Consider the following 19892-nt stretch of genomic DNA (forward strand, 5'->3'; position numbering starts at 1 on the left):
AATTATATTCCTGTTTCCTTCCTAACATATTGCTATATTTGTCCTTTTATTAAAACCTTAAGTATATATCATATATTCTTTCTGTATATTTAAGAAGGTCAGTTTTATGGTAGAGGAATAAAGGTGCTTTGTTATTGTTTTGATTTTGCACATGGAAATGGCTTTCTTTCATTAATGAATGTAGTGAATAAAGTTTAGAATCTGAGTTTGTCCATACTTACCATGGAAGTACACTAAGATGGTTATAATTTTTCATACTTTGTAGTACATCATCAGCATTTGTTATACATTTTGCATGCCACAATAGAGCATATACATTATTATAGTTTACTATTAATAAACAGATTGTTTTGGGTTTACCCAACTAGGTATATTAAATTTAGGAGAAACTTTTTCCATATAACTCTGTTATAGTTAGTTGAGGCACATAGAAGAAATAGCCCTGCTAGGGTTTGAAAACTCAGGTACATACATGTAGCTATGCAGGTAGTGACAGCGAGTGACTTAAGTATTATGGAGACTGGGGAAATTAAGGAGTTCCTGCTTTGTTTAACAGGAACAATGTCTTAGCTTTAGCTGTTGGTTAAAATTTAGTAGTGTGGGCACCATCTTGCCAGAGCTTCTGATTTTTTTCAAGAGAAACTGGAAATCTGGATGAGAAATTTCTTGATTTTTAACAGATATGCAAGCCATACTGAACACATTTGTGGGCTAAGTCAGCCTTGTAAATTACCATTTAACTGTCTTTTGGTATTACTTTTGTGTATTCTTTAAGGCTTTTATTTGATCATTTTCATTCTGTGTCTGCTTGTGGCACAGTGAAGTGTTGTGTTTTTTTTACTGTATATTAAGTTACCTGGAAATGTAAATATTGAGTCTAGAACCTTAAACCTTTCCTACCTAAATGTGATATTTAAAACATATAGGCAATGGACAATAAGTCACTTTAAACCTGTCAAAATAATGATTTGAATTAAAATTTTAAAAATGTAAATGAGGGAAAGTAGCATATATTTATGTGTGTAGTCTTTTTTTTTTTTTTTTTTTTTTTTTTGGAGACAGAGTTTAGTTTAGTCTGTCACCTAGGCTGGAGTGCAGTGGTGCAATCACGGCTCACTGCAGCCTTCACCTTCCAAGGCTTAGGTGATCTTCCCACCTCAGCCTCCGGAGTAACTGGGACCACAGGCACATGTCAACATGCCTGGCCAATTATTTATTTATTTGTTTGTTTGTTTGTTTATTTATAGAGAGGATATTTTGCCATGTTGCACAGGCTGGTCTCAAACTCCTGAGCTCAAGTGATCCTTCCACCTCAGACTCCCAAAGGTTGGGATTACAGGCATGAGCCACTGTGTCTAGCCTATAGTAGTCATCTCTGAAATAAAAAGAATATTTGGTCATTGATTACTCAAGCTAGTTGGCAATAAAGATTGACATTGCAACTATGTAACTTGTCTTAATCTTCAACCTTTACCAGAGAACACTGGTAATCCCTGCTAGCGATTCTGGGATTATAGACTTCTTTGTTAAAAGGAAAAAGTGTAAGTAAAGCACATTTTATTGGAAATTTCCAGAGAAAGAGGGTAAAGTAAGAACGTTTTTTTCATAACATTGTTTCTTTAATGCTCTTTGTCAGCTTTACTAACATATACATACAATAAAATCCACCAGTTTTAAGTGTATATCTTGACTAGTTTTGAAAAATGTATAGTTTTATATTAACACAGTCATTATATAGAACATTCCTGTTACCCCAAAATAATGATTTATCATGCCACTTTGCTGCAGTCAGTCCCCTCTTACCTAACCGGTGTGGCTTCTGGTAGCCACTGATCTGCTTTCTATTGCTATAGTTTTGCCTTTTCTAGAATTTCCTAAAAAATGATATCGTACAGTCCTTTGTGTTTGACTTCTTTCATTTAGTGTAATGCTTTTTAATTGTTGATTCAACTGTTGCTGTATGTGTCGGTAGTCTGTTCCTTTTTACTACTGCACTCCAGCCTAGGCAACAAAAGGAGATCGCCTCAACCCACCCTCTCCCCCCACCAAAAAGATAGGTGTAAACTTTGGCGCTTCTAAAGGGAAAGTTTGAAGTTACGGATTCAGGTTCTCTCTTAAGGCTAACACCACTTCAAAGGTCACTGTATCATTTTCTTATTTATAGCCAAACTTTGGAAAAGCAGTGTACGTTAGGCTGCAGTAAGGGAAGTTTTTTGGATCACTTATAGTATGGGCTGAAAGAAAGGGAAATTTTTGTAATACCTGGCTGTACATGGAAGATAGAGAAAAGAGGAAGAAGTCTGGGGGACATGTATGTGTTCAAATAAAAAGATTTCTAAGTTTGAATTAATTGAACTGTAAGCAAAACTAGTAAGGCAGGTGTATTCTCCCAGTGGAGAAGAAATGAAGTGGGGAAAAGGATAATTCCTGTTATTGACCACCAGGTGGTGCCCTAGGCCAGGATTGGTAGGTGGAAGTGCTAATACGGATTACTGACAGGGCATTGATTAATTCAGGGTGGTAATTTTAAAAGTGACTAGTACAGGAAGTCATTAGTATATGGGCCAGCCTGAGCACAGTGACTATCATATAGTGATAGTGCTTTTAAAAATATTGAACTGAATTGATAAGTGTGAAAGTGGGAGGTAGAACAGGTAGAATTTGATGACAGGAATAAATAATAAATAATAACTGTTAGAATAAAAAATTTTAAACTCAAAGATTTGCTTGGGAGAATCAGTTAGAAAATATAGTCCAATTCCACTAAACAGTCGAAAAATTGTTTTGTTTAAGGGAAAACCATTAGTTTTAGTTGGGTGGCTGACACCTACTGTGCAGAGAATGTCTTACAGGCATTTAACAATATCGGACTGGAAAAGTAAGCATAAGTTAGAGATGAAGATGTATTTTGGCTTTCTAATTGTTCTCCATTAAAACTTAATTGTCAAAACAAGTAACTTACAGGTTTATTGACCCGGCCTCTGAAGGCCAGAATGTTAGGCTACATCCTTTCCCTCGATACTGAGTTTCCTTTAATATAAATATGTATTCATTGGCCCCAAAGATATTTTGGTTATCCTTAATGATCTCATGTGAGCATCAGGTATAGTTCTTGGAAGAGTAAAAATGAAGATACAGATAAGCTAACTGTTCCTGATCTTAGTAAATTTGTTATGCAAAGTGTAATAACATAGGGATGCTTCTTAAATTTTTTTTTGTTTTTTGTTTTTTGATTTTTTGAAATGGAGTCTTGCTCTATTGCCTAGACTGGAATGCAGTGGTGTGATACTGGCTCACTGCAACCTCCCGGGTTCAAGCGATTCTCTTGCCTTAGCCTCCTGAGTAGCTGCAATTACAAGTGCATACCACCATACCTGGCTAATTTTTTTTATTTAGAGATGGGGTTTCACTATGTTGGCCACGCTGGTCTTGAACTCCTGACCTCAAGTGATCCACCTGCCTCAGCCTCCCAAAGTGCTGGGATTACAGGCATGAGCCACCATGCCTGGTCAAAGTTTGTTTTTTTTTTAAGTCTGAGTTTCTTTCTTTCTGTTCGGAAGCAGCAGCTTTTATGATGAAGGCTCAACATAATGGAAAGCAAAGTTTACTCTTTAACCTCTTTTCCCTTTATACAACAAAATAGTCACAGGCTTTAGGGTAGTCAGACTCCTACAGGTGTATAGTGCGTGAACTAATTTCTGCTTTCCCCTTTTATTCATCAGAGATTTGGGTACATTATCAATAGCTCTGAATCTTAGGAGTAGAGGAGAATAATTTTGGTTGCCAAAGTCCACTACTCTTTGGTTTATCCAGAACGCTCATATAAGGTCTTGCTTCCAAAGAATCATAGATAGATAGATAGAGGGATAGGCTAAGATTATATTTTGTGTAAGGTAATGACTAGAACAGACTGTTTTTTCTTTAGGGATCTCAGTACAGCATTTTTTCTCAAGAAAGGCAACTTTGGCAATTTAGCACAGCGTTGAGCTAAGTAGTTATTTGCTAAATATCTACTTATTTTGATGTTATATCATCATGGCCTGTGATCCTGTTGGTCAGTGTGAGCAGGCTAGATTTCATTTTTGAACTTTTGTACTTCAGGGTCACAATTAATATATGTTATGTGTTAATTTGTGTCTCTTACATTGTATATACATAGACTTTGAGAATATGTTCCCAAATAAAAATTTATATAAAATGCTGTTTTTGTTTTGTTTTGTTTTTTGAGATGGAGTTTCACTCTTGTTGCCCAGGGTGGAGTGCAGTGGTACGATCTCAGCTCACTGCAACCTCCACTTCCTGGTTTCAAGCTGTTCTCCTGCCTCACCCTCCCAAGTAGCTGAGATTACAGGTGTGTATCACCATGCCTGGCTAATTTTTGTATTTTGAATAGAGACAGGGTTTCACCATGTTTGTCAGGCTGGTCTTGAACTTCTGACCTCAAATGATCCACCTGCCTCAGCCTCTCAAAATGCTGGGATTACAGGCATGAGCCACCGTGCCAGCCTAAATTGTTTTATTTTAAAAATTAAAGTTATGGCAAATCTTTTTATTTTATTATTATAACAACTTGCTGGGATAAGGAATTCTGACTCAGATTTCTAAAATTGTAATAATGAGGAAGCCAAGAATTCAAAAATCTTGAGTTACAAAATGAATCCCTTGCATCACAAATGATTTCTAGTCAGTGGATCATGACTGATTTCATCCCTACCTCTGTTTGGTTTCTTAGGTTATTATATATTTTTTGAGTTGGGATTCGGGTCTCGCTCTGTTGCCCAGGCTAGAGTGCAATGGTGCAGTCGTGGCTTATTGCATCCTCGAACTTCTGGGCTCAAGGGAGGCCAGAAGACTGAGGCTTCACCTCAGTCTCTTGACTCAGGATTATAGGCAGGCAGCACCATGCCTGGCTCTTACTTTATTACTTCTAAACAACTTCTGCCATCATTTTCAGATGGGTAACAACGGAAATCAAATACTGAAATGATTCCGTAAAGTTATTTTAATCCCATTCATCACTAAAATATGAGCAATGACATCCTGGATTCTCAGATGTCTAAACAAAATAAGGTAGTTATTATTTACAGTGCCTAAAAAATAAGGCCTCATAAGTATATATAAATATATGTATTTATATTTGAGACAGGGTCTTGCTCTGTCACCCAGGCTGGAATGTAGTGGTGTGATCACAGCTAACTGCAGCCTTGACCTCCTGGGCTCAGGTGACCTCCCACCTCAGCCTCTCCAAGTAGCTGGGACCACAGGTGGGTGCCACTGCACCTGGCTAACTTTTGTATTGTTTTGTAGAGGAGTTTTGCAGTGTTGCCCAGGCTGGTCTTAAATTCTAGGTTCAAATGATCCGCCACCTCAGCCTCCCAAAGTGCTGGGATTACAGGTGTGAGCCACTGTGTGTGGCCAAGGACTTTTATATTTAGCGAGATGGCTGGTTAAATAATCTTCATGGAGTTATTTCTGCATTGTGAGGTTGAGGGTGGGATGGAAACTAGAGCCCATAAGTAAAGTTTCTTATTAATTACATACAGTGTTGCAGAGTTATAGTAAGAGTGATGATGATGAGAACCATCTCTGTTATCTGATTGCTTCAAGACACCAAGAAACCTGCCCTGGAAATGCTGAATTTTAATGAACTCATAAAATTAATTGGGACTCTATCTTTTCCGTGTAGTTGATAGTATTCTCTGCAAGAATTTTGTTGAAGTGAATTTGTTTTGATATCATTTGTCAGATCATTCTTAACAAATATTTGAGTGTCTAATGTATGTAAGACCCTTTCCATGTATATTTTGCAGTTTAATTTGCATGTGAGTGTTTTGGGACAGGTAGGTATCTTAGTTTAAAAAAATGAAGTAATTAAGACTTCAGGAAAAATTTAAAACCTGCTAACACCAGAGAGCTAGTACATGGCTTAGTCTAAGCTCTTTGCACATCTACACATCTATATCTATATCTATGCATCTACAGCACAGATGCCTCAATAGAGATAGCCTTTATCATATACTTAGTTGGGGAGTGTAATATAAAGGCAGAAAATACAGATCTTATGATGACATAGACTGTCCCACAGTTGGTAATCTGCCAAGTAATTTTTATAAAACACAGGAAAAAAAAAACAGTTGGTCTCAGTTAAAATTGAAGCAAGATTTGAGGCTTCATAATTAACTCTTAAAGTAGAAACTTAGATGAAAGAAAAAAGTAAGTTTTCCACTTCTTTCCGTATGTACTATCAAAAGGCCACAATGAAATTGCTGGAAGTCACCACCTCTTACTAACCTCAAACAGAGCTTAAAAGTAGGAAGTGAGAGGTAATTGGCTAGTTTATCTTTGCTTCCAGGCAGTCTTACTGGCCTGTAATCTGGTGGCTAATAGCATTGATTGTTTTTAATTCTGTTGTTTGTTTTTTTTCCTGCCAAGTTGCTATAGCTGTCTGGGGAGGGTAAGATAAGAGTACTGGAGCATTGTCCTAAGAAAGTTCCACTTCTCCTTTTGAACCTTTCTTTAACACAAATCTCAGATTGGGAGAGATTTCTACAGTTATTTCATTTATATCTCTCTAACATTCTCCCTAAATGGTTGTCCGGCCTCTCAGAATCTCCCAAAGCAGCCTATTCTGCTTGTGCCTCTGTTAGACAAATCTAATATGTTAAGCTGAATTTGGTACCTATATGTCTCCAGTTAAGGCCAATCAGAATATATAATGCCTCTGCAGGCATGAATTGCCTTTACAGTGTGTCTCTCCTGAATAATTCCTTCTCCAGACTAATAATCCTTAGTCCTTAGGATATTCGTGTTTTTTTTTTTTTTTTTAATTTAACATTTATTCATACAGGCATTCTAAGTGCTTGGGATGCAGTAGTGAATCTTCACTACAAACAACTGTACTGTGAAGTATTACTATCTCTATTTTTATAAGTGAAGAAACAGAAGATGAAGTTGGAATGACTTAACATATTCACACAATTGGTAAGAAGTTTGTACTGGATGTCAGAACCAAGTCTTTCTAGCTCCAGAAGTCAAGCTTTTGATCACTGCTCTCTGTTACTGTAGGTCTTGCCAAGAATAATCTAGTAGCCATCTTCAAGACCTGAAGTAGATAGTTCAAGGAGAAGCCTCATGTAAGGAGTAGCATAAATACCTTGCAAGTAAGAGATTCTGAGGTCCCTTGGGATATTAAATGAATCTGTAGCCTTCCTGGGTTCCACTGGGAAACTTCAGCTCAAGCAGATTCTTAGCTGGGTGTAGTGGCACATGCCTTTAAATTTGTGGTTTCAAAATTCACTAAGGAGCCCAGTGTCCATAAAAAAATATGGAGTGCTTTGTGAGTTTTTGTGTCATCCTCTTCAGAAGCCATGATAATCTTCTTCGTATCCAATTTTAGGTATATGGGCTGCTGAAGCAAGCCCTGGGGTATTCATTTACATCATCATTTTGAGTACTTAGTCATACTGGTCCATCAGCTCTAACTCTTCCTGTTCTTCAGTATTCCTCTTAAATTCTAGTCTCCAAAACAGAACACTATGCCCAGATCTGATTACAGTAGTGAATAGAGCTTTCCTAATTCTAAAGTATTATATGCTTATGTTCAACACAACTCCATTTTGAAATTGTTTTTCCTTTTTGTGATCTGACTTACCTTTCATCTTTAATTTTTATTTGGTGAAAGTTATAGTTTAATTCAGAGTAATTGAAAATTTTACAGGCAGTAAAATAATACAGATGCTTAGTAATTTTGAGACTGTTAGAAAAAAGACTTTCTAGAGAACTTATCTCTGATTTCTAAAATATTTACTTTAAAGAATAAGAACGCTTCATGCCTGTAATCCCAGCACTTTGGGAGGCCAAGGCAGAAGGATCACCTGAGGTCAGGGGTTTGAGACCAGCCTGTCCGACATGGTGAAACCTCATCTTTACTAAAAATACAAAAATTAGCTGGGCATGGTGGTGTGTGCTTGTAATCCCAGCTACTCAGGAGGCTGAGGCAGAAGAATCACTTGAACCTGGGAGGTGGAGGTTACAGTGAGCCGAGATTGGGCCACTGCACTCCAGCCTGGGCAAAAAGAGTGAAACTCTTGTCTAAAAAAAAGGGATGAGAACCTTTCAATCTCTACATTTTATTTTATTTCATTTTAGGCTAGTCAAGTGAACTGTTTGGCTTGGAAAAGGAACAAAGAAGTCTGTAACTGATTGTGATTAATTAGTATAAACACTATTGCACTTGGACCAGGCTCAACTCCTACCTTATTTTAAATTGGTGTTAGAGATGAACCAAATGTCACCTACGTCATTACCCAACCCTGACACCATGCACCTAATTTTTCTTACTTTGTATTTGTAGTATTATGTATTTAATGTATAGACATACTCTTCAGAATAATTAAGAGTTGTGGCATGTTTAAGAATGCATTTATTATACTTAGCCCTTCAGTTATCTTTATATTTTAATCACTGCTCAATTTGTTTTGTAAAATGTTTTCTTTTTAAAACTTTTCTTTAAAAGTTTCTTTAAAACTGATAGCTGGTGATCACAGAAATCCAAAGAAGTTCTATATTTTCTTCATTTTCTTCTTAAAAAATAATGCCCAGCCAGATGCGGGGGCTCATGCCTGTGATCCCAGCACTTTGGGATGCTGAGGTGGGTGGATCACTTGAGGCTGGGAGTTTCAGACCAGCCTGGCCAACATGGTGAAACCCCATCTCCACTAAAAATTAAAAAAAGACCGGGTTCAGTGGCTTACACCTGTAATCCCAGCACTTTGGGAGGCCAAGGTGGATGGATCACCTGCAGACAGGAATTTGAGACCAGCATGACCAATATGGTGAAACCGTGTCTCTACTAAAAATATAAAAACTAACCGGGTGTGACACACGCCTGTGGTCCTAGCTACTCTGGAGGCTGAGGCAGGAAAATTGCTTGAACTTGGGAGGCAGAGGTTACAGTGAGCCGAGATCGCACCACTGCACTCCAGCCTGGATGACAGAGTGAGACTTTTTGTCTTTAAAAAAAAAAACAAACAACTCAGCTTAATAGAAATTTCAGCCACTAAGAAAATCAAAATATGAAGATGTGAGATAGTCTTCAGGGGCGTAAGAAGAAGAAATTCTTGTTAGCAATTTATTTCCCTTTGGATAGTAAGATAGTAAATATTCTTTTCTGTCAAATTTTTTGAGTTGGTAATTACATGATCTTAAAGTTCACAGATTTTATTAATTGATTGAGACAGGATCTTGCTTTGTTGCCCAGGCTGGAGTACAGTAATGTGATCATGGCTCATTGAAACCTTGACTTCCTGGGCTCAAGCGATCCTCCCACCTCAGCCTCCCAAGTAGCTGGGACTACAGGCACATGTCACTGCACATGGCTTATTTTTAAATTTATTGTAGAGACGTGTCTCACTGGGTTGACCATGCTGGTCTGGAGCTCCTAGGTTCAAACAGTCCTCCTTCCTGGGCTTCCCAAAGTGCTAAGATTACACTTGTGAATCACCATGCCCAGAGCTAGATTTTACAAATAGTATTCTAAAGAGATGGCAGTTTCTCTGAAGTTGTTAGGAAAATTGATTGTATGATTCAGTTTGACATTTGAATATTGGTTGTGTGTCTTGAAGATAAATTTTTTGTTATAGAGTCCCAGGTGTGATTTTTGAACTAGAATCTTAATCAGATATTTACAGTTTAATTTGAACTTAAACCATCTTTTTTGCAGATATCAGTGCCAGGGATGAATTAATTCCTTGGCTTACTTGGGAAAGGTGTTATGAGGAAACTTCAGTTAACCATGATGTCTAGAAGCTCTCTGCTGATAACTTTTGGAATTGCTGAGTGTTCTTTGAGGAAATTACTGATTATTTTAATGATTCTTATTGACTGTAGTGGTTTTTTTTTTTTTTAGACAGAGGCTGGAATGCAGTGTTGCAGTCTCAGCTCACTGCAACCTCTGCCATGTGGGCTTAAGCAGTTCTTCACTTGTGCCTCAGCCTCCCAAGTAGCTAGGATTACAGGTGTGTGCCACTGCAACCAGCCAATTTTTTTGTATTTTCAGTAGAGATGGAATTTCACCATGTTGGCCAGGCCTGTCTAGAACTCCTGGGCTCAAGTATTATCTCCCTCTTTAGCCTCCCAAAATGCTGGGATTACAGGCATGAACCACTATGCCTGGCCTGGGTCTGTAGTATATTTTAAAAGCTGTTTTCTTGGTTAACTCTAATATAACCCCAAGTTCTTAACAAATGTTGGCCTAGATTGTGAACTTTGTAGAGACTCTTTCTTTCTTTTCTATTTTTTTTTTTTTTTTTTTTTGAGACAGGGTCTCACTCCCATTGTCCAGGCTGAAGTGCAGTGGTGCAATCACGGCTCACCACAACCTTGACTTTCCACACTAAGGTGATTCTCCCACCTCATTCTTCTCCTGAGTAGCAGGAACTACAGGCACATGCCACCATGCCTGGCCAATTTTTTGTGTCTTTAGTAGAGATGGGGTTTCCCCATGTTTCCCAGGCTGGTCTCGCACTCCTGGGCTCAAGTGATCTGCAAGTTTAAGCCTCCTAAAATGCTAGGATTAGAGACATGGGCCACTACACTCGGCCAACTCTTATGGGTGAAAAACAAGAATTTTTACTTCGGTCAATAAGGTTGCTTTGTTTTAAATAACAGTTGACACTGCCCCAGAAACCTGAATCAAATGTGCTTGCCTTTTTTTAAATTTAATTTTTAAAATTGATATGTGATTTACATATTTTGGGGGTACATGTGATAATTTAATACATTTATTTAACTTATAAAGGCCAAATCAGTGTAATTGGGATATCTGTCACCTTAAATATTTGTCTTGTCTTTCTCCTTTTTCTTTTTAGACAGGCTCTGTTCTGTCACCCAGTTTGGAGTGCAATGGTGAAGTCATAGCTCACTACAGCTTCAAATTTCTATGCTCAAGAAATCCTCCTGTCTTACCCTCCCTAGTAGCTGGGACTACAGGTGTGTACCACCACACCTGGCTTATTTTTTTTATTTGTATTTTTTGTGGAAATTGGGTCTTGCTATGTTGACCAGGCTGATCTTGAACTCCGAGGCTCAAGCAATCTTTCCACCTCAGCCTCCCAAAGTGTTGGAATTAGAAGCATGAGCCGTTATGCCTGGCCTTGTCTTGGCTTTGTGTTAGGAACAGTTGAATTATTATCTTTTATAATCACCCTACTTACCTATCAAACACTAGGTCTTATTTCTTCTATCAGACCGTTTCTTTCTACCCATTAATCAACCTCTCTCCTTCTCTCCCTCTCTGTTACCTTTCCCAGCCTCTGGTAAACACCAGTGTACTCTTTATTTTCATGAGATCCACTATTTTTTAGCTCCCACATATGAGTGAGAACATGTGATATTTATCTTTGTGCTTGGCTTATTTCTCTTAACAAAATGATCTCCATTTCCATCCGTGTTGCTGCAAATGAAAGGATTTCATTCTTCTTTATGGCTTTATAATATTTCATTGTGTTTGTATACCAACCACATTTTCTTTATTGGTCCACTGATGGGCAGTTAGGTTGATTCCATGTTTTGGCTATTGTGAATAGTGCTTGCAAATAAACATGGCAATGCAGATGTCTGTCTGATACATTGATTTTTTTTCTATATATGCAGTAGTAGAATTCCTGGATCATATGGTAGTTCTATTTTTAGTTTTTAAAGTTTTCCATAGTGGCTGTACTAATTTACATTTCTTCCAACAGCATACTTCCATGTCCTCCCCAGTATCTGTTATTCCCGGTCTTTTTGATAAAAGCCATTTTAACTGGTGTGATGTGATCTCATTGTGGTTTCGATTTGCATTGCTCTGGTGATTAGTGATGTTGAGCATTTTTTCATATACCTGTTGGCCATTTGTGTGCCATTGACTCTTCAGCTGTTTTGCCCAAGTTGGATTTGTTTTGCTATTGAGTTGTTTAAGTTCCTTATGTATTCTGGTTATTAATTTCTTGTCAGATGGATAGTTTGTAAATATTTGCTCCCTTTCTGTGTGTTGTCTTTTTCACTTTGTTGATTGTTTTCTTTGCTGTACAGAAGCTGATTGTTTTCTTTGCTGTACAGAAGCTTTTTATGGTTTGTTCTTGTTTGTCTGTTTTTGCTTTGGTTACCTGTGCTTTTTAGGTCTTACACAGAAAATCTTTGCCCAGACCAATGTCCTGTAGCATTTCCCCAAGGATTTCTTCTAGTATTATAGTTTTGGGTCTTAGATTTAAGTCTTTAATTCATGTTGATTTGATTTTTGTATATGTTGAGGGATAGGGGTGCAGTTCCATTCTTCTGCAGGTGGTTGTCCATTTTTCCCAGCACCATTTATTAAAGACTGTTCTTTCCCCATTGTATATTCTTGATGCCTTTGTTAAAAAGGATTGGCTACAAATGTGTTGATTTATATCTGAGTTCTCCATTCTGTTCCATTGGTGTGTATGTTTTTATGCCAGTACCATGCTAATATGTTTACTATTACTTTGTAGTATATTTTGAAACCAGGTAGTATGATACTTCCAATTTTGTTCTTTTTGCTCAGGATTGCTTTGGCTATCTGTGGTTCCATATAAATTTAAAGAGTTTTTTTTTCTGTTGCTATGAATGTTACTCATTTCTAGCTTTATTCCATTGTAGTCAGAAAAGTTAATATGATTTTTTTTAATTGTTGAGATTTGTTTAAGATATAGTCTCTTCTGGAGAGTGTTCCCTTGTGGTGATGAAAAGAATGTGTATTCTGCAGCAGTTGGGTGAAATGTTTTATAAATGTCAATTAGGTCTATTAAGTATAGTGTCTACTTTAACTTTGGTGTTTCTTTGTTGATTTTCTGTCTGGGTGATCTGTCCATTACTGAAAATGAGGTGTTGATCTTCCCTACTAAAATTGTATTACAGCTTCTCTCCCTTTAGTTCTACTAATGTTTGCTTTATATACTTAGGAGCTCTGATGTTGGGTGTATAGATACTTAAAATTGTTACATTGGCGTCCTGAATTGACCACTTTATCTTTATATAGTGACCTACTTTGTTTCTTCTTATAGTCTTTGATTTGTATTCTATTTTGTCTAAGTATAGCTACTCCTCCTTTTTTTTGTTTTCCAGTGGCATGAACTATATTTTCCCACCCCTTCACTTTCATTCTATGTGTATCTTTGTAGAAGTGGGTTCCTTGCCGGGCGCGGTGGCTCAAGCCTATAATCACAGCACTTTGGGAGGCCGAGGCAGGTGGATCACGAGGTCAAGAGATCGAGACCATCCTGGTCAACATGGTGAAACCCCGTCTCTACTAAAAATACTAAAAATTAGCTGGGCATGGTGGTGCGTGCCTGTAATCCCAGCTACTCAGGAGGCTGACGTAGGAGAATCGCCTGAACCCAGGAGGCAGAGGTTGCGGTGAGCCGAGATTGCACCATTGCGCTCCAGCCTGGGTAACAAGAGCGAAACTCCATCTCAAAAAAAAAAAAAAAAAAAAGTGGGTTCCTTGTAGGTAGCGTATAGGTGGGTTTTATTTCTTTATCCATTCAGCCACTTTATGCCTTTAATTGGAGAATTAAGTCCATTTACATTCAGTGTTACTACTGATAAGTAAAGGCTTACTACTGCCATTTTGTTGCTTGTTCTGGTCATTTTGTAACTCCTCTTTTCATCCCTTTTTTATTATTGTCTTTTGTGGTGAAGTGATTTTCTCTGGTAGTATCTTTTAATTTATTGCTTTTTATTTTTAGTGAATCTGCAATAGGTTTTTGCATTTTGGTTACCATGAGGCTTACAACAAACATAACAAGTTATTTTAAAGAGATGACAACTTATGTTAGATCACAAAGAAAATATTAGAAACAAAGATTCTGTCACTTTATGTAGGAATTTACAGGATGAGTACTTAAAATTGAAACACTGCAGGAAAATTAGGCTGTGAGTGAAGATCTGGTTCAGGAGTACACTGGGGAATTGTTTAGCATCTTATCTCAACCTTATGCTCTGGTCTCCTCCTACCGTCTTTAGAAATTTGATGGTTTTCAAATTGTCAAGCTGTTTCCACATAGGAAAAAGTTTTAACGCTTTTTGCAAGCCTACAACTCAACTTTTTGTGAGAATAAATATATAAATAGTTATTCCAACAATGGACTTTCATCATTTACCCCGCTTCATTATACAAAACAAAAAAAAGTAAAAGAACTTAAGGACAAGTTTTCAAATCATTAAATTTCCTCTAACATTTATAAGTACTGTTTCATTAAGAATAATCTCTTCTTCAGTGGAAATGGAATAGCTTCATCTTTTTTAAAAAATATTTATTTTAGGTTCAGGAGTATGTGGGTAGGTTTGTTAAATAGGTGAACTGCATATTGCAGGGGTTTTTTTTTGTACAAGTTATTTCATTAACCAGATAAGAAGCATAGTACCCATTGGTAGTTTTTTGATCCTCGCCCTCCTCTCACTCTCTACACTCAAGTAGGCCCTGGTGTCTGTTGTTCCCTTCTTTGTGTCCATATGTACTCAGTGTTTACCTCGCTCTTATAAGTGAGAACATGCGGTATTTGTTTTTCTGTTCCTGTGTTAGTTTGCGTAGGATAATGGCCTCCAGCTCTGTAAAGACATGATCTCATTATTTTTTATGGCTGTATAGTATTCTGTGGTATATATGCACCACATTTTCTTATTTCAGTCTACCATTGATGGGCATTTAGGGGGATTCCATGTGTATGTGTCTTTATGGAAAAATGATTTATATTCCTTTGGGAATATACACAGTAATAGGATTGCTAGGTTAAATGGTAATTCTGTTTTAAGTTCTTTGAGAAATCACCAGACTGCTTTCCACAATGGCTGAACTGATTTACATTTCCACCAGCAGTGTGTAAGTGTTCTCTTTTCTCTACAACCTCACCAGCATCTTTTGTTTTTTGACTTTTTAATAATAGACACTCTGACTGGTGTGGGATGGTATCTTATTGTGGTTTAGATTTGCATTTCTCTAATGATCAGTGCTGTTGAGTATTTTTCCAAAGCTTGTTGCTGCATGAATGTTACCTTTTGAAAAGTGTCTGTTCATGTCCTTTGCCCACTCTTTAATGAGGGTTGTCTGATTTAAGTTCCTTATAGATTCTGGATATTAGACCTTTATTGGATGTATGGTTTGCAGGTATTTTCTCCCCTTCTCTAGGCTGTTTACTGTCTGATAGTTTCTTCTGGTATGCTGAAGCTCTTTAGTTTCATTGGGTCCCGTTTGTTAATTTTTCGTTTTGTTGGCAATCGCTTTTGGCATCTTTGTTATGAAGTCTATGTCCATAATGTTATTTCCTAGGTTATCTTCCAAGGTTTTTATAGCTTTTCATGTTAGATTTAAGTCTTAAATATGCCTCATCTTTTTAAGCTTAAAATTATCTCACCTTAAAAACAAAACCTTAGTGTCTCTACCTTTTCTTTTTTGGGGGGTTGGTGGTGTATTTGTTTTGTGAAATCCAGCAAGTGAAGATAAACTGCAATAAATTTATAGCTTCTTCAATAAAATATCTTGAACAGAGGTATTAAAAGTGAAATCTCAGTACCAGACATTTGATTTGAGTATTGTAGATGGGATATTAGTCCTACACAGTACCAGCTTAAGTTTCTTTGTTACAGTTGTGGTGGTATTCTTTCCTCTTTTACATAATACCCTGTTTTTTTTTCTCATTGGCTTTTGTTTGTTTGTTTTTTTGGTGAGACAGAGTCTTGCTCTGTTGCCCAGGCTGAAGTGCAGTGGTACAATCTCGGCTCACTGCAACCTCTGCCTCCCAGGTTCAAGCAATTCTCCTACCTCAGCTTCCCAAGTAGCTGGGCTACCGTTGTGGGCAACCATGTCTGACTAATTTTTGTATATTTAGTAGAGATGGAGTTTCACAGTGTTGGCCAGACTGGTCTCGAACTCCTGAACTCAAGTGATCTGCTCACCTCTGCCTTCCAAAGTGCTGGGATTATGGGCTTGAGCTAACGTATCTGGCCTTTTCCCATCGTTAACACAAAGGCAAAAGCCCTTCTGTACTAATGAATCTAGGAGTATTGAAAAGTAAGAATCACCAAAACTTGATTTCTTTCTTTCTTTCTTTCTTTTTTTTCTTTTGAGACGGAGTCTTGGTCTGTCACTCAGGCTGGAGTGTAGTCGCATGATCTCGACTCACTGCAACCTCCACCTTCTCTATTCAAGCGATTCTCCTGCCTCAGCCTCCTGAGTAGCTGGGATTACAAGTGCATGCCACCATATCCAGCTAATTTTTGTATTTTTAGAGAGACAGGGTTTCGCTGCGTTGGCCAGGCTGGGCTCAAACCCCTGACCTCACCACCACACCTGGCCCAAAACTTGATTTCTTTTTTGAAAATGGATAGTCTTGCATTTATTGAAGATGTGCTGAGAAAATTCTTATCTCAGGGTCACTTTTCTTTAAAAAATTATGTAGTATCCAAATGGTTGGGCACCGTGGCTCATGCCCAAAATCCTAGCACTTTGGGAGGCTGAGGTGGGAGGATCACTTTAGTACAGAAGTTTGAGACCAGCCTGGGCAACATAGTGAGTCCCTATTTCTACAAGAAATGAAAAAAAAATTAGTCAGACCTATAGTCCAAGCTACTTGGGAGACTGAGGCAGGAGGATCACTTGATCCCAACAATTGAGGTTACAGGGAGCTTTTGACTGGGCCACTGCAGTCCAGTCTGGGCAACAGAGTTATATCTTATCTCTAAAAAATTAAAAATAAATTTAAGAATGGCCATGAAAGTGAGCAGCCTAATTCTGATGTTTGTTTCTGAGCACTTCTCTGTAAGCTTAACAATGAAATAGTGCATCAGAGTAACTGATCAGTATAACCTTCCCCATGTGGATGCTCTGAGGAATATGTTTTAGAATTTTAGTGAAATAGAAGCTTATTAGAAGAAGCCACACAGATGTAGAGAGCATATTCTTGGTTTATTAATAAAAAACTCAAGCAGCTGGGCAAATGCACAATTAAGTAACCATTTTACCATAGGATAAGACTAGAATACCTTAAACATAGTTTTCTGCCTTAAGCTCACCAGAGGCTTTCCAATAACATTAAACTTGTTTTCAATAATTGTAGATGTTAAAGACACACCTATATATTGTTCTAGGTGAAAGAACAGTATTGAGGTTTTCTACTCCTTAGAATTGTTGTTTTCTAATAAAAAAAATTAGCTGGGCATGGTGGCACTTGCCTGTAATCCCAGCTACTCATGAGGCTGAGGCAGGAGAATTGCCTGAACCCAGGAGGCGGAGGTTGCGTTGAGCTGAGATCGCGCCGTTGCACTCCAGCCTGGGTAACAAGAGCGAAACTCCGTCTCAAAAAAAAAAAAGAATTGTTTTCTATAAAAATGCAAAAAACCTGAAGGAAACAATTCACCTAATTTTGTTGTTGTAAATGTGATTGCTTATGAATTGAAACATTGCTTTGATAAGCCTCCTTTCATATTCCATGTGTGTCATACGTTGTCTTTATGTTACATAATTTGTGATGAGTTATACCATAGAATCAAATTCAGTTTAAGCAGATAAATATTTGTGAGATTAGCAAATTCTTCTTAGGAATGTTTGCCTATTGAGCCTTAAGATAAAGGGTCAACTTCCTTAAGTTTCTGTGCATAAAGATAAAATGCAAGCTGTTTTCTATTGTTAGAAGTGTAGCTTTATGAGAATGGGTATAAAGGTTTTGTGATCTGATTCTAGTTAAGGAGGATTTAGGTCACAGTATAAATCACCTGTTTTAGGTCTACCTACTAGTTTGTGATATTTGTCGCTTGATTTTTGCTTATAGTTTTGTTTCGTTTTTTTGGGAGACGGTGTCTCACTATCGCCCAGTGGTACGATCTCTGCTCACTGCAACCCCTGCCTCCTGGGTTTAAGTGATCCTCCTTCCTCAGCCTCCCTAGTAGCTGGGACTACAGGCATCTGCCACAATACCTAGCTGGTTTGTGCATGTTTTTGTGGAGATGGGGTTTCACCATGTTGGCCAGGCTGATCTTGAACTCCGGAGCTCAAGCCATCTGCCCGCCTTGGCCTCCCAAAGTGCTGAATTACAAGTGTGAGCCACTGCAGTCAGCTTGACTTTTGCTCATAGTTGTGTATCAGTATCTTTTGTTGCATTAGGGTGCAGAGATATGTGGATTAGTACAGAAATTCAAGACAAGTTTTACTTTCACCATTATGAGGATTGTATTGTTTTCACCATTATGAGGATTTGTAGCTCTAATGTTTTTCTAAATAAAATCAGTAAAACTAAATAAAATCAGTGCCCTTATTAAGATGAGTAACTTGCTTTGTCCCATCAAGACTAAATGTACTGTTTTAGTGGGATTTACCTAAAAAGAGGTAAAAAAGAATTGACTACCACTGAAACCGGGAAAAAAAATGTTTGCAAAATGCATTAATGTTCAGTGTGGAAAATATCAAAAGCCATTCTTTTTTTGTACGATTTCAGTGCTTTATATATTTTTCTATAAACACTATCTTTCTATTCTTTTGCATCCTGGAGGTTTTGTTTGTTTGTTTGTTTGTTTCCTGTCAGTCTGTGTCTCTTATTTACTGTTTGTGGCTTCACAATACTGTATAGTTATAGTGCCATTTAAAAAATTACAGCTGTAAGCTCTGAAATGCATCCTGACAAACAAAGGCTGAATTGTGTGGCTTTAGGCTAACAGTAAGCTACAGGAACAAATGAAATTAAGTTAATACTATTTCAGATATGTGTTTATGTCCTTAGTCTTTCAGAGAATTGTTAAAACCAGGAATTTAAAAGTTATGTCTTTGCTTTCCAACACTAGGCGTATGAAACATTTTACTTGCTTGTGAATCTACTATTTTAAATTTTATTTTTTGTGACAACTTTCTGTAGATTTATTTAATATAATCTTCTGGGTTTTTTAAGCTCTCAGGAACAAGTATTTTCTTTTTCAGCATACCTACCCCAAGTAAAATTTGTTAATAACTTTTGATTTTTAAATTTTTATTCTGGAATTTATAGAAATATTTTCTAAATAACATGCTTTTGCTGCTAATTTTTTTTCTATTTTGGATATCTTGACTTTCTATAATGAAAATGATCTTTTAGTTTTCTTATCTTATTAGTCTTATTGTTCTGATCCATAGCTTATTAAAATTTGTTATATTTCAGTATACTGTTTACATTATGCCAATGTAAATATATTTATGGCTTGAGCTTTGTAGTATAATATGATTACACTTCCCTTTTTATATGACTTTTTGCTGTCTCTGGAGTTAATTGCTTTAATTTTTGTTGTTTATAACTAGCATTGGGTTCTCTCCAAATTCTGAAAGAACTGTAGATCGCTCAATCTTTTCTTTTTTTCTTTCTCTTTATTTTTATCTTTTCTTTTTTTCTTTCTCTTTATTTTTTTCTTTTCTTTTCTTTTTTGTTGAGACGGAGTCTTGCTTTGTTGCACAGACTGGAGTTCAGCAACACTTCTTTTGCTCATTGCAACCTCCGCCTCCTCGGTTCAAGTGATTCTCCGGCGTCAGCCTCCTGAGTAGCTGGGTTTATAGGTGTGCACCACTTTACCCACTAAGTTTTGTATTTTTAGTGGAGAAGAGATTTAACCATTTTGGCCAGGTGGTGTCAAACTCCTGGCCTCAGGTGATCTGCCTGTATTGACCTCCTAAAATACTGGGATTACAGGTGTGAGCCACGGTGCCTGGCCTTATTTATATATACATACATATGTATTTTAGACAAGGACTTACTCTGTCACCCAGGCCGGAGTGCAGTGGCACAATCGCAGCTCACTACAGCCTTGATCGCCCACCCCTACCCCAGTTTCAAACGATCCTCCCAAAATTTCTCAATATTTTATTTTTATTTTTTTTTATT

The 19892-nt window shown here is 37.3% G+C and overlaps 1 protein-coding gene and 1 non-coding gene across 26 annotated transcripts in view; one reads left to right on the top strand and one right to left on the bottom strand.

The window, feature by feature from the left end:
* Positions 1-19892, top strand: part of TMCC1 (transmembrane and coiled-coil domain family 1) — a 261462-nt gene that overhangs the window by 73928 nt on the left and 167642 nt on the right. The gene's annotated exons all lie outside the window — the stretch shown is intronic.
* LOC120367250 (U6 spliceosomal RNA) lies at positions 7319-7421 on the bottom strand. Its single transcript, XR_005581670.1, has one exon. It is a non-coding gene; the product is annotated as a U6 spliceosomal RNA (small nuclear RNA).

The sequence above is a fragment of the Saimiri boliviensis genome, chromosome 8, assembly GCF_048565385.1.
Source record: "Saimiri boliviensis isolate mSaiBol1 chromosome 8, mSaiBol1.pri, whole genome shotgun sequence".
Taxonomy (NCBI): Eukaryota; Metazoa; Chordata; class Mammalia; order Primates; family Cebidae; genus Saimiri; species Saimiri boliviensis.